This window comes from Homarus americanus, unplaced genomic scaffold (genome assembly GCF_018991925.1).
Source record: "Homarus americanus isolate GMGI-L3 unplaced genomic scaffold, GMGI_Hamer_2.0 scaffold22466, whole genome shotgun sequence".
NCBI lineage: Eukaryota > Metazoa > Arthropoda > Malacostraca > Decapoda > Nephropidae > Homarus > Homarus americanus.
In genome coordinates, this window is record NW_024728688.1 from 47,305 (window position 1) to 62,500 (window position 15,196).

The 15,196-nt window shown below is 43.4% G+C and overlaps 1 pseudogene; it reads right to left on the minus strand.

Moving 5' to 3' along the window:
- The window catches only part of LOC121866181, a 52,732-nt pseudogene extending 38,434 nt beyond the window's left edge, over positions 1–14,298 (minus strand).
- Between the last annotated feature and the right edge of the window lie 898 nt (positions 14,299–15,196).

Genomic DNA, 15,196 nt, shown 5'->3' on the forward strand with positions numbered 1-15,196 from the left:
GTCATGGAAGAGTTGTGGAGCTAAAAAAATATATATATATACTTCGAGGTATGAAACATTGTGTCACAAGGGCGTTCGTATTGTGGAATATAGTAGTTCCCCTTAATGTTTCTATATTCGTTTTCTGTAATATAGAAAATGTTTAAAGAGTAACTTAGAATTAATAATAATAATAATAATAATAATAATAATAATAATAATAATAATAATAATAATAAATATTGTTATTATCATTATTATTATTAGTGTATATCCAAAATAGTGGTCGATTTATACTAGTGCGCCGTTCTTCTTTGGGTATTAGAAATATGTGTAAAAATAACAGAAAATCACCATCAACCAAGCCTAACCTAACCTACCCTGCCCTACCATAACCTACCCTACCTACCGCAACCTACCCCACCACTGCCATAACCTGCCCTGCCCTACCACTAACCTACCCCTGCCCTGCCAAGCCTGCCCTGCCTGCCAACCTGCCTGCCCTACCCCTGCCCTACTCTGCCCTCCATAACCTGCCCTGCCCTGCCATAACCTGCCCTGCAGCACCGCAGCCTGCCCTGCCTGCCATAGCCTGCCTGCCCTACCATAACCTGCCTACCCTACCATAACCTCCCTGCCTACCATAACCTACCTGCCTGCCACCTGCCTACCCTACCCCTGCCTGCCCTGCCCTACCATAGCCTGCCCTACCCACCGACCAGCCTGCCTGCCCTGCCCCAACCTGCCCTGCCCTGCCCTGCCATGACCTGCCCTGCCACTGTAACCTACCCTCCCTGCCCTGCCACCACCCTACCTGCCTGCCTACCATAACCTGCCTAACCTACCCATAACCTACCCTGCAACCTGCCCTGCCCTGCCATAACCTACGCCCTACCACCTACTGTACCCTGCCATAACCTGCCCCCTGCCATAGCCCCTGGCCTCCTGCCACCAACCTCCCTGCCCTACCATAACCTACCCTGCATAGCCTACCCTACCCCAACCTGCCATAACCTCCCCTGCCCTACCATAACCTACCCTACCCTGCCACTAACCTACCCTGCCTACCGTAACTGCCCATAACCTGCCCTGCCCTACCATAACCTACCCTACCATAACCTGCCCTACCGCAACCTACCCTACCTAACCTGGCTAACATAAACTAACCTAATCAGGGGGTCAGGGAGCAATTAGATTAGGTTAGATAGAACAGATTCACTAATATAAAGACCAATATAGCTGCAGGAAATCCTCGCCAACTTATAGAGATTGTAATGAAACTTGCCAGTATATTTTGTTTAATATCTAAATAGAAAAACAGACGACGCACATAAATTATACAATAACCTATAATTATTTAAATTCGTTATATTAGGGAGGCAGTGAAGCCAGGGAAAATGTATAGTATGAATATTACCCATAATTCCCACTAAACAAACACTCATAATTAGTGAAAAATTCCAAGGAAATATTATGCGTAAATAAGCAAAACAGAACAAATTAGTTAATAATAATAGTTTTACATATTGTTATAGCAGCAATTACGGCTTTTGTTATAAATGTAACAGACAGACTTGAGTTACCGTGGTGAAATAATAAAAGAAATAACTATATTCTACTTATATTTAGCTTAATATAAAGAGCATTAGCAAAAGAAAGAAGCAAAGCCACACAACAAAGGTTAGAAGGACACCCTCGACAGCTTCACCCCTCCTCACTCCCCCAAAACCTCTTATCATCACTAAAATAAACCTTCTAACACAGCTTTTTGCCCCGGGTTTAATCTTAGCTCCAGTTTGTAAATACCAACAGTGAGTGATGTTATAGGTAGTTATATTTAACCTGTAATTATAACTCGCAGGCGCATATTCCTGAGCTATAGGGAGCATATATAAAGTTTATAAAGGGATAAAATATATATATATATATATATATATATATATATATATATATATATATATATATATATATATATATATATATATATATATATAAAGTTTATAAAGTGAGGATATATATAGTGTCTATATAAGTTGGATAATATGTATAAATTTAAAAAGAGTTTTATAAGAAGATACTAATATTTCTGGGCATTATTATAATTTTTATTATTATTATTATTATTATTATTATTATTATTATTATTATTATTATTATTGATACAGGTTAAGTAAATGGACTTCTCAGTATTCACCTTAAACCTGGTAATGATATTTCTAAACATATATTTGTTTTGGTCTTAAAAGGGCACAAAGTTGGCCGTAGGGAAAGTGGAACATAAGTATGAAATGACGAAAATAAGGCAGAAAGTTTGCCTGGCAGGCGACACCGTAAACAGGAGGTCGCCAAGAAGCTACGAGGATAAAACATTAATGATAGCAGGCGACAAGACTTAACTCAACCTAAACTAACCCAACTAAAAAAATTATTCCCTGGATGTTATGTTACGTTTGGGTAAGTTAAAATGTTAAATATGGGTAATTTGATTTGTGTTTGGGCTATGATGTCGTTGTGTTTCGGCTCGTAGTCTCTTCCAGTTATATTTATTTGACAAGGTTCGTATTGTTAATTTTAACATAATGTTATTTTTATGACTTTATTATACAACGATATCGACATAAATACGGCAATGAATCATAAAATAGATGGCGCCTGTCCCATTAACCCTTATACCACATTATCTCCATTATCATTAATTTTGTATTAATATTTTAATCGATAATACCTTTCATTATCGATTTTTCTACGTCTGAATTTTATTGATATGGTTGTATTAATATTTTATCATACAAGTCCGAAATATACGCGTAAACTTAAAAAATCATACAAATGTTATTCCTTACTGACACAAATTCTTCCCCCCGACAAACATATCACTACACATCCCTTCAAAGTCAAGCTGACCATATTATCCTTTTCCACAGCTTTAAAAAATTATTTCTACCCATAAAGCCCAAGAAAACAAGCTTAAATGACGAAAACATTGAAGCGTAGTCATAAACAATAATATCAATATATGTTACAGACTGAAACTCTAAATGAAACGACAATGTTATTTTTTTTTTTTTTTTTAATCCTATCCTCTGGTCACCTTGGGGAATACTGTAGCTAGGTGAGCGGTGGTGGATAATAGGTCAGGACAACGCTAGTGACTTTAAAGGTAATCCTGGAGAGTTTCTTTATTTATTGATGGCGGGAGAGTTAAATATTCTATCACCCAAAACTCCACAGCAGGTGACCGCAGGGTTATACTCCAAGTGGCGACCCTGTTCTTAACCTATATTATTATTATTATTATTATTATTATCAACACACTTTCCATGACCATCATCACTCTCACAAACTACTACACACTTTACACAATAATCACACCAACCATGTAGAGTATTATCATAAACTCACTTAATATAGTATTTGCCGTAACTACAGTACAGCCTCAATAAAAAACAATTATGCTCACCTAACTGTACATTTTGAAGGTGTTTTAATGTACTTAGGTGAATTATCAGAGTGTGTGTGTGTGTGTGTGTGTGTGTGTGTGTGTGTGTGTGTGTGTGTGTGTGTGTGTGTGAATGTGTGTGTGTGTGTGTGTGTGTGTGTGTGTGTGTGTGTGTGTAGTTAGTGAGGCTTGTAGTATAACGAGAGAATGCTTGTATTTTGTTTGTTTGTCTGTGATAAAGTGTTTTATATATATAGTTTAGTTATATATAAACTACAAGTTTTTATAATCATCGTAACGTTATTTAGGGTTATACGTAACATAACAGCATAACAGCGTCACTCCCATCACAGCACCTTAGTAACCGTTTACAACATCAAACAACTACAACACATCATCACAGCACCATCAACAGCATCACCTCAGCTCAACTACAGCACCATAACAGCATCACTTCAGCTCAGCCTCACAGCACCATAACAGCATCACTTCAGCCCAGCACCACAGCACCATAACAGCATCACTTCCAGCACCAGCACCGAACACCGCACCCAGAACACCACCAGATCACAGCACCATAACGTCACAGCACCAGAACACAGCACCAGATCACAGCACCATAACAGCACCACAGCACCGTCCAACCACCCCCACACCGCAACCAGCTGATGGTCTGAGTGACTCACTGAAAATATGACGAAATCAAATTTTTGTAAACTTTTATACTTTCTTCTGGAGAAAGTAAAGTTTTATACCGCCTCTGTGAGTCTGATTGATGGAGAGAGAGAGAGAGAGAATACGTATAGATACAAAGGGACATAGAGAGAAGAATTTACATAGATAAACAGAGAGAGGTGTGAATAGCTGAAGGAAACTGGACTGAGAAGTATAAATAGTAGAGAAGACAAATGGAAGTGAAAAAAAAAGAGAGAGAGAGAGAGAGGTTTAGCTTTGAATTATTTGAAACAGACATTGAATTTCAACAGCTAGTCTACGCTTATTATACAAAATAGTGAACTACAACAAGTTATAATCTATCACAACACAACACACTCTCATCCATCCACACACCCCCTACAAACACACCCCTACAGCACACCACAACACATCACACCCTCATCCATCCACACACCCCTACACACACCCTACAGCACACACCACAACACAACACACCCTCATCCATCCACACACCCCCTACACACACCCCACAACACACCACAACACAACACACCTCATCCATCCACACACCCCCTACAACACACCCTTACAACACACCACAACACAACACACCCTCATCCATCCACACACCCCCTACAACACACCCTTACAGCACACCACAACACATCCCTCACCCCTACAGCCATACATGTAAACACATACTGTAGGTACACATATTGCACCTATATATTTACTGGCACCACATAACTCGGCGTGATACAGGAAGGCATTTGTATGACAGCATCCAATTTGTAGGAAGGACCACGAGGAACTGGTTTTTTTTTACATTTATTTTAGTTTAACCCTTTGAGGACGATGACTTAACCCTTGAGGACGATGACTTAACCCTTGAGGACGATGATTTAACCCTTTGAGGACGATGACTTAACCCTTTGAGGACGATGACTTAACCCTTTGAGGACGATGACTTAACCCTTTAAGGACGATGATTTAACCCTTTGAGGACGATGACTTAACCCTTTGAGGACGATGACTTAACCCTTTGAGGACGAGTAGGCTGACCCATTGTTCTTAAATTAAGTCATCGTTCGTAGAGGGAATGACACACACCCATACACACACCCATACACACACCCACACAGATAAACAAACACACGCACAAACACACAAACACCCACACACACCAGAACCCATTTTCATTTCTAGTCGCCAAAAATCTTTGTTTAAAAAAAAAAAAACTGGCAGGAGTTTTCAAAGCCACGGTGAATATTTTTACCCCACACGGAAAAAAACCTAAAACACGAACAAACAATAAAAAAACAACACGAAAAAAAAAATAAATCGTCAAAGCTGCGTTAGTTCAGGAGGGATGTTGGTCATACGTCCGACAGCGAATATACTGTGTTGCCTGTGAACCCAAATCAGACGGAAAAATGTCCTACACGACGTCAGTTAGGATTGGTAAACACATTTATCTAGATACGTGAATGGCAAGATAAAACTCCCTCACGTGACAAGAAAAGTTTATCAGTTAGTCAGTAAAGGCTGACATTGTGCTGATGAATACAGCTTATGACCCGGTGTGTTGATAATGGAATCACTGAGAGAGAGAGAGAGAGAGAGAGAGAGAGAGAGACCACCACCACCAGTGCCGCCGCAGTGGTCGCTGGAGTAACAATATTACTGGCACACCTTGGCACTGTAACCTCTTAACAGCTGCCTTGGTGGGTCATTGTTCACGCTGAGGGCCGGTGGGTTAGAAGTCCCACTATACAGTATTCCTGTACTCATGTAACACCTTGTACACTGTAATGTACTCTCCCAGACGTACTCACTTATTAACGCACTCTCAGGAACGTACTCATCCAACTGTGCACTCTCAGGAACGTACTCAACCAACTGTGCACTCTCAGGAACGTACTCATCCAACTGTGCACTCTCAGGAACGTACTATCCAACTGTGCACTCTCAGGAACGTACTCATCCAACTGTGCACTCTCAGGAACGTGCACTCATCCAACTGTGCACTCTCAGGAACGTACTCAACCAACTGTGCACTCTCAGGAACGTACTCATCCAACTGTGCACTCTCAGAACGTACCATCCAACTGTGCACTCTCAGGAACGTACTCAACCAACTGTGCACTCTCAGGAACGTACTCATCCAACTGCAGCACTCAGGAACGTACTCTTTCCAACTATGCACTCTCAGGAACATACTCATCCAACTGTGCACCCAGAACGTACTCTTCCAACTATGCACTCTCAGGAACGTACTCATCCAACTGTGCTGTCTCAGGAACGTACTTTCCAACTATGCACTCTCAGGAACGTACTCATCCAACTGTGCAACTCTCAGGAACGTGCTCATCCAACTGTCTACTCTCAGAACGTACTATCCAACTATGCACCTCAGAACGTGCTCATCCAACTGTCTACTCTCAGGAACGTACTCATCCAACTATGAATTTCATGAACGTACTCATCCAAATCGTGCACTCTCAGGAACGTACTCATCCAACTTGCACTCTCAGGAACGTACCTTCCAACTATGCACTCTCAGGAACGTACTCATCCAACTGTGCACTCTCAGGAACGTGCTCATCCAACTGTCTACTCTCAGGAACGTACTCATCCAACTATGCACTCTCAGGAACGTACTCATCCAACTGTGCACTCTCAGGAACGTACTCATCCACCAATACCTACCCGGACGTTCTCTTTCACCAACATACTTTACAATACACTCACAGGGGTTCACAAGGCACTCAGACCATCACTCTCTCCCCCAGAGTGAAGGTTCCACTCCTACCCACTCAATGGAGGCAGCTAATGGTACTTCTTTCAGGACCGTTCAGCTATGTGGAAAGCTGACGTATTGTCGTTTGTCAAGCTAATCCGATTGTGCTAACGCGCATTGAGTCTCTTGCAGTGAGGTGGAAAGCTGACTAGGCTCCTATATAGCTTCCCACGCTAACATTAAGTCTACGAAGAACTTAGCTTTTTTTTTAAGGTTGAGTCTCTGGAATATACTTTAGCTGTTACCCCTACGCTTAGCTTTCCACATATCCAAGTTAGAGAGTGGGAAAACACACTTAGCTTAGCATTTTCAAGTCAGTCCGGAGACATACTTAGCTCTGTTAGCTTGGGTGGTCTTCCAAGCTTCACTGCCAGATGATAAGCTCTTTTAGCTTTTACCTTGTAGCCTTTAACTTTTATTTTTTGCTTTCTATTTCCTCCTTTATCAATTCTTTCATCTCTCATTCTAAACATTTTTCATAAATCTCCTCTTTTCTCCTCCTTCCCTCTCTACTCCCCTCCCTCGCCCCTCTCTCTCCTCCCTCCCCCACCCTCCTCGCCCCCTCCTCCCCTCTACCCCCTCTTCGTCCCTCTCTCTCCTCCCCCACTCCTCCTCGCCCCTCTCTCCCTCCTCCCCACCCCCTCCCTCGCCCCTCTCTCCTCCCTCCCCACCCCCTCCTCGCCCCTCTCGCCTCCCTCTACTCCTCCCCGCCCTCTCTCCTCCTCCCACTCCCCACCCCTCCTCGCCCCTCCTCCTCCTCTACTCCTCCCCGCCCCTCTCTCCTCCCCCACTCCCTCCCGCCCCCTCTCTCCTCCCCTCTACCTCCTCGTCCCTCTCTCCTCCTCTCCTTGCCTCTCTCTCTCCCCTCCCCTCCCCCTCCCCTCCCTCTCTACCCCTCCTCCCTCGTCCCTCTCTCACCCCTCCCCACTTGCCCCTCTCTCCCTCCCCCTCTCCCCCCTCGCCCCCCTCCCTCCCTCTACCCTTCTCACCCTTCCCTCCCTCCCCCACCCCTCCCGCCCCTCTCTCTCCTCCCTCTCACCCTCCTCGCCCCTCTCCTCCCCTCCCCCTCCCCGTCCCTCTCTCCTCCTCTCTCTACTCCTCTCTCCTCCCTCTCCCCCTCCCCACCCCCTCCTCCCCTCTCTACCCCTCCGCCCCTCTCTCCCTCCCCCACTCCCTACTCGCCCCTCTCCTCCCCCACCCCTCCCCGCCCCTCTCTCTCCCTCCTCCCCACCCCCTCCTCCCCCCTCCCTCCCCACTCCCTCCTCTCCCTCTCTTCCCCTCCACCCCTCCTCGCCCCTCTCTCCCCTACTCCCTCCTCCTCCCTCCTCCCTCTCCTCGCCCCTCTCTCTCCTCCCCTCCCCACCCCCTCTCCCCACTCCCTCCCCACCCCCTCCTCCCCACTCCTCCTCGCCCCTCTCTCCCTCCCCCTCACTCCCTCCCCTCCCCTCTCCTCCCCCCACTCCCCCTCCCGCCCTCTCCTCCCCACTCCTCCCCGCCCCTCCTCTCCCCTCCCCACCCTCCGCCCTCTCTCCCTCCTCCCTCCTACTCCCTCCCCCTCTCCTCCCCCTCCTCCCCACCCCTCTCTCCTCCCCCTCTACTCCCTCCCCGCCCCTCTCTCCTCCCCCCCCCACTCCCTCCTCGCCCTCTCTCCTCCCCCTCTCACTCCCGCCCCCTCTCCCTCCTCTCCCTCCCCTCCCCGCTCCCCCTCCTCCCCCCACCTCCCTCCCTCACCCCCTCTCCCTCCCTCTACTCCCTCCTCGCCCCTCTCCTCCCTCTCCTCTCCTCCTCGCCCCTCTCTCCTCCTCCCCTCTACCCTCCTCGCCCCTCTCCCTCCTCTACTCCCTCCTCGCCCTCTCTCTCCTCCTCTCCTCTCCTCCTCGCCCCTCTCTCCTCCTCTCTACCCTCCTCGCCCTCTTCCTCGAACTTCTCTTCATGATTAAACTTTATCAATTAATTAATATTAGTCTTTGGAAAGAAGAGTCTAAAAAGGTGTACACACACACACACACACACACACACACACACACACACACACACACACACACACACACACACACACATCCACACACACACACACACACCCACACCCACACACACACACACACACACGTGATAAATAATCTCACACCTTCACACCAGTCATTAACATTACTTGCAGCTAGACGTTACCTGGTGGTTGGCTGTCATTGGCTTCAGGTTACCTGTCAATACCTGTCATATTAGCGTGACAGGAAGTGAAAAGACAGACTAGGTGGTAAAGTCCTCCTGTCATATATACAGTGTGTGTCTGAATATTTGTCTGTATTATCGTGGTTTTTTATGATCAGAGTGTCTGTCTGTCTGTGTCTGTGTGTGTCTCTTAGTTCTGCCTTTTATTTGCTCCTTTTTATTTGCCTCTAATTCTCTCTTTGTCTCTCATTTACTGTCTTCTTTTTCTTTCTTTCTTTTTCAGCCTTTGTACATTGTCCTCATCCCACTATCTCTCTCTCACCCAGGGAGGTTATTCTCCTCATATAAAACGGTGACCACAAAACACAGGAGGATGCGAGCCTATGTGCCATTGTTATTATAACCCGGAGTTGTTACCGTTCATCTTCATTGTAACCCTGACTCAACTTGCCCCAATATTAGACAGTAGGAAATACGCTACTACTACTACTACTAATACTACTACTACTACTACTTTCACTGCTACTATCAACAACAACAACAATAATAATAACCAATCAATATAATAATAATAATACTAATAATAATAACAATAATAATAACAACAACACAATAATAATAATAATAATAATAATAATAATAATAACAACAACAATAATAATAATAATAATAATAATAATAATAATAATAATAATAACACATAATAATAATAATAACAATAATAATAATAATAATAATAACAATAATAATAATAATAACAATAATAATAACAATAATAATAACAATAACAATAATATAATAATAACAAATAATAACAATAATAATAATAATAATAATAATAATAATATAAATAAATAACAATAATAATAATAATAATAATAATAATAACAATAATAATAATAATAATAATAATAATAATAACAATAACAATAATAATAATGACAAATAATAATAATAACAATAATAATAATAATAATATAATAATAATAATAATAATAATAATAATAACAATAATAATAATAATAATAATAATAATAATAATAATAATAATAATAATAATAATAATAATAATAAATAATAATAATAATAATAATAACAATAATAATAATAATAATAATAATAATAATAATAACAATAATAATAACAATAACAATAATAATAATAAATAATAATAATAATAACAATAATAATAATCAATAATAATAATAACAATAATAATAATAACAATAATAATAATAACAATAATAATAACAAAAACAAAAACAAACAACAACACATTAATACACACCTGCCATCACTCATTATGTTCCAACCTCAATTATCACTGAGTTGCAAAGTGCTGTGTTATTAAATTAATTCAAAATGATAGCAATAACCAACTGGCTACCAGATGGCCCTTGACCATCCAGCTGGTGTCAGGTGGGGTTGTAGGTGGTGTACAGGAGGTGGTGGTTGCAGGTGGTTGTAGGTGGTGGTTGTAGGTGGTGGTGGTGGGCTGATGGTTGTAGGTGATGGTTGTTTAGCGGTGGTTGTAGGGCATGTGTTGTAGGTGGTGGTTGTAGGTGATGGTTGTAGGTGGTGGTTGCAGGTGGTGGTTGTAGGTGGTGGCTGTAGGTGGTGGTTGTAGGTGGTGGTTGTAGGTGGTGGTTGTAGGTGGGTTGCAGGTGATGGTTGTTTATGGTGGTTGTAGGTGATGGTTGCAGGTGATGGTTGTAGGTGGTGGTTGAAGGTGATGGCTGTAGGTGGTGGCTGTAGGTGATGGTTGTAGGTGGTGTAAAGGTGATGGTTGTAGGTGATTGGGCCATCCACACCAAACGCACTGACCTGCCCTGACCATCCACACACCCATGTCTGCCATGCTGACCATCCATGTTGACCAGTTTTTCATCCCATGCTTCATCGCTATGTTGACTTCAGTCCACCATCTCATGCTTGATCATCTGCCCATATGCTTGACCACCGTTATGTTGCCATATACACTATCGGATGTTGACGGCTGTCTATGCTATGTATATGTTGTCGGGGCGTGGTTGCAGGTGATGGTCATATAGTGATTATTGCCTGGCTATATTGCAGTGTTTTACTTAGTCATATAAGTGCAGTTTATATAAGTATTATATACATTTGGCCTGTATATGGGTCATATATATTTAAATGTTGATTTTTATATATATGGCTGTATATCATATGTATATTGTATAAGAATACTGTATATAAGTATTGTTATGTTAATGTCATATAAGTAAGTATTGTATATATTTGGTCAAAGATTAATGACCATTTTGTGACGAAACGTTATGTATGTTTTGTACACAGCCAAAAGTCTCGGTAATAGTAGTATGACCTTAACCCCTTAGCCACATAGATTGGATCGACCTTACGGGTAACTCAGAATCAGAGGATTTTCTTGAAACAGTTCAGGACTGTTTCCTGGGTCAACATATAACCAAACCCACCAGGGGTAATAATATACTAGGCTTTATTCTGTCTTACAGAGAAAACCTCATTAGTAGTGTGGAGGCAGGGAACGAACTCGCTAACAACGATCACAAAGAAGTAAGACTCATATTAGAATTTAATGGCAGTCGCAAGGAAATTCCATTAAAGTCCCAGATTTCAGAAGGGCAAACTTTGATAGGTTGAAAAGGCAGCTGAGAGCAGGGGTATCACGCTTGGGGATGGATTATATGACCTCACGTGAGGTGACCTCACACATTGTACCCACAGAGGGCGAGCTCACTCTACCTGGAGACCTAACAACGATAACCTCACAAAATATGAGGGTTGAGGATGACAGAGAAATGAGCAATAATCTGAATAAATATTTTTCAACAGTTTTCACCACCGAAAATTTAAACATGATACCCGAGGCGCCGACTCTATACAGAGACAGTGAAGAAAATAAATTAAGCGAGATAGTAGTGACTAGTAACGATGTTAGTAAGCAAATAGACAAACTAAAGCCTAATAAGTCACCAGGTCCCGAGGAGATATTTGCCAGAGTATTAAAGGAATGTAAGGAAGAGGTTAGCATGTAATTAAAAACGGGTGTAGTACCAGAATCCTGGAGGATAGCGAATGTAATACAGATTTTCAAGAAGGGAGATAGATCACAATCCTCTAACTACCGTCCAATCAGTTTAACATCAATTGTAGGCAAATTACTGGAAGCAATAATTTCAAACTCTATTCGAAATCACCTGGAGAAGCACACGTTGATCAATGATTCCCAGCATGGCTTCACAAGCGGGCGTTCATGTCTAACTAATCTATCAACATTCTTTTCAGCTGTTTTCGAATCAGATGACGGGCACGACTGTGATGTGGTATATCTTGACTTTAGTAAAGCCTTCGACAGAGTCCCTCACGAAAAACTAATAAGAAGAGTGAAGGCTCATGGCATTAAAGGAGATATTCTAAAATGGATTAGTGCGTGGTTACAGGACAGGAAACAGCTAGTGAGCATTAACGGCACTAAATCCGATTGGGGTAACGTCACTAGTGGTGGAGCACCCTAAGGCAGAGCGCACCAAAAGTTTAGCCCTTCGGCATATGTTTTCACCAAATTTCACGACACGACTTTTGTCTTTCATTGTACAGTGCAATAATAATAGTAATAATAAACGGTTTATTAATAGAGTTGCAGCCAGTGGCTGAAAATATACAGACTTACATTTGATTTAGACATAATGATATAATATGCATTGAATACATTTACAGGGCTGTACAGTACATAAATCAGGAGTTGTTTATTATTTTAACAATAGATGGGATGGTGCTGTTCTTATATCTATCGGTGCGGGCTCTTATGGGCTGAATTTTGTTGTAGTGGCGGACTGTGCGAGGTGGGTGGGGGACTGCAGGTGGCAGGAGGTGGCGATGACGAGGGTGGTGCAGTAGTCCACTCTGTGTGTGTCTGTGTGCGTGCGTGTGTGTGCGTGTGTGTGTGTGTGTGTGTACAGTGTGTTTGTACGGTGTGTGTGTGTGTGTGTTTGTACGGTGTGTGTGTGTGTGTGTTTGTACGGTGTGTCTGTGTGTGTATGCACAATAAGTGTGTGTGTGTACAGTGTGTCTGTGTGTGTGTACAGTGTGTCTGTGTGTGTGTACAGTGTGTGTGTGTCACTAATAAGCATACAATCAATGAGAGTGTCAGAGGAAGAAGCCATATAATTCATCTATCTTGATCAAGACCTTTAAACCAACTTCTTAATCACCCAAACTACCTAAACCTCTAATTGACTCCCATGGCAATTTAACTTACACCTCTAAGTTAATGAAGATATCAGCCATTTAACATCTACTTAAAGTTAATTACAGTGGCTATTTAACTTACCTTGTGGAGTGAGGAAGTTGTCAGGGCCATTTAATATTCCAATAAGGTTAATTAACTTTTCCTTAATGTCTTTTCAGGTTTATGAACTCATCTAGAGTTAATTATGTCTTCAACTAATGGCTTGCCTTCCACCAGTAAATTTGTCCTCCGAGCTATTTAATTTTGTTTCTAGATTAACATGATGCAAGGACAAACACACACACACACACACGTATACACACACTGGCTCAGAAGTTAGTGGTGTATATCAAGGCTGTGTGTGTGTGTGTGTACTGGCAGTCATCACAAGAGGCGCCGTCGTTTGTGTATTTCCCTGTTGTGTTTTAGAACTTTGTAAAGGTATATTTTAATTACTTTCAAGGTATATAATTACCCAGGTGTGGACAGGTATTTTTCAGGGTGTTACCTGAGGTCCTCCGGGAGTCACAAGGACCACTACACAATGTCCTCAAGACGATATCAAGTCTATTTCATTACCACTTAAATATTTTCCCAAATGAATGTTTTTTTCTTGTTTTTTTTAAGATATTCTGGTAATATTCACCGTGTGTGTTATTACCCGGTGACGGCAAGTGACGAGGGAGTAAAGAAGTAGTTCATATCACAGTACCAGCGCCGGAGCTGGCGGTCTTCCACACAGTGAGTGATGGTCTGGTGTCACGCCATCCCTCACATGACCTTGTTGGGCCCAGGGAGGGAGGGAGAGTCACGCTGTTATAGTCATCTGACCCCTTAACACACTGGTGGATCAGGTCACCACGCTACAGGCCAGAGTGCCGCAAGTTAGCCGCACTGACACGTTGTACAAGCCGAGGATTACCGCGGGCTGCGGCAAGCGAGCGTGTAGTGTGAGACGCGGGGCTGAGAGCGAGTAGTGGTCCCGTGCGCCGCGTTAGAGGCCGCAGCCCTCACTGACTGTGTGCGTGTGTGTGTGTCAGCCGGGGATTGGCGGCGACGAGGGGAGGTGAGGGGTAGTGGAGGGAGAGGGAAAAGGGAAGGAGAGGGGTAGAGTGGAATAAGAGGGTTAGAAGGGAAGGAGAGGTTAGAAGTGAGGGAGAGAGAAGTATAAAGGCGGGAAAAACGGGTGATAGGTGAGGTATAGAGGGAGAGAAGAAAGAGACGGAGGGGTGGAGGGAAGGAGGAGAGGTTGAGGGAAGAGAAAGGAGGGAGGGGAGGGAGGGAAGAGGTCGCCAGCGGTCTGCTAAATGTCCAGGGGCCAACACACACACACACACACACACACACACACACACACACACACGCTGTCTGAGGTGTGTTGCGGACAGGTTATGACAGGTGACAATAAGGTCCAGCTGATTGATTCTCAAAGGTTCCAATGTTAAATTTTCCTCCTAACTGGTGATGTGAGAACGTATCTAACTAACTCACTTAAACTACCATACAAAGGTGCCTTGCCTAGCGTGACAGTCACTAGCATGACAGTACAGTGCCTGGCCTAGCATGACAGTACAGTGCCTGGCCTAGCATGATGTACCTTGCCTAGCATGACAGACAGTGCCTGGCCTAGCATGACAGCACAGTGCCTGGCCCAGCATGACAGACAGTGCCTGGCCTAGCAGTGACAGCAGTGCCTGCCTAGCATGACAGCACAGTGTCTGACCTAGCATGACAGTACAGTGCCTGGCCTAGCATGACAGTACAGTACCTGGCCTAGCATGACAGCACAGTGCTGGCCTAGCATGACAGCACAGTGCCTGGCCCTAGCATGACAGCACAGTGCACAACTAGCATGACAGCACAGTGCCTGGCCTAGCATGACAGCACAGTGCCTGGCCTA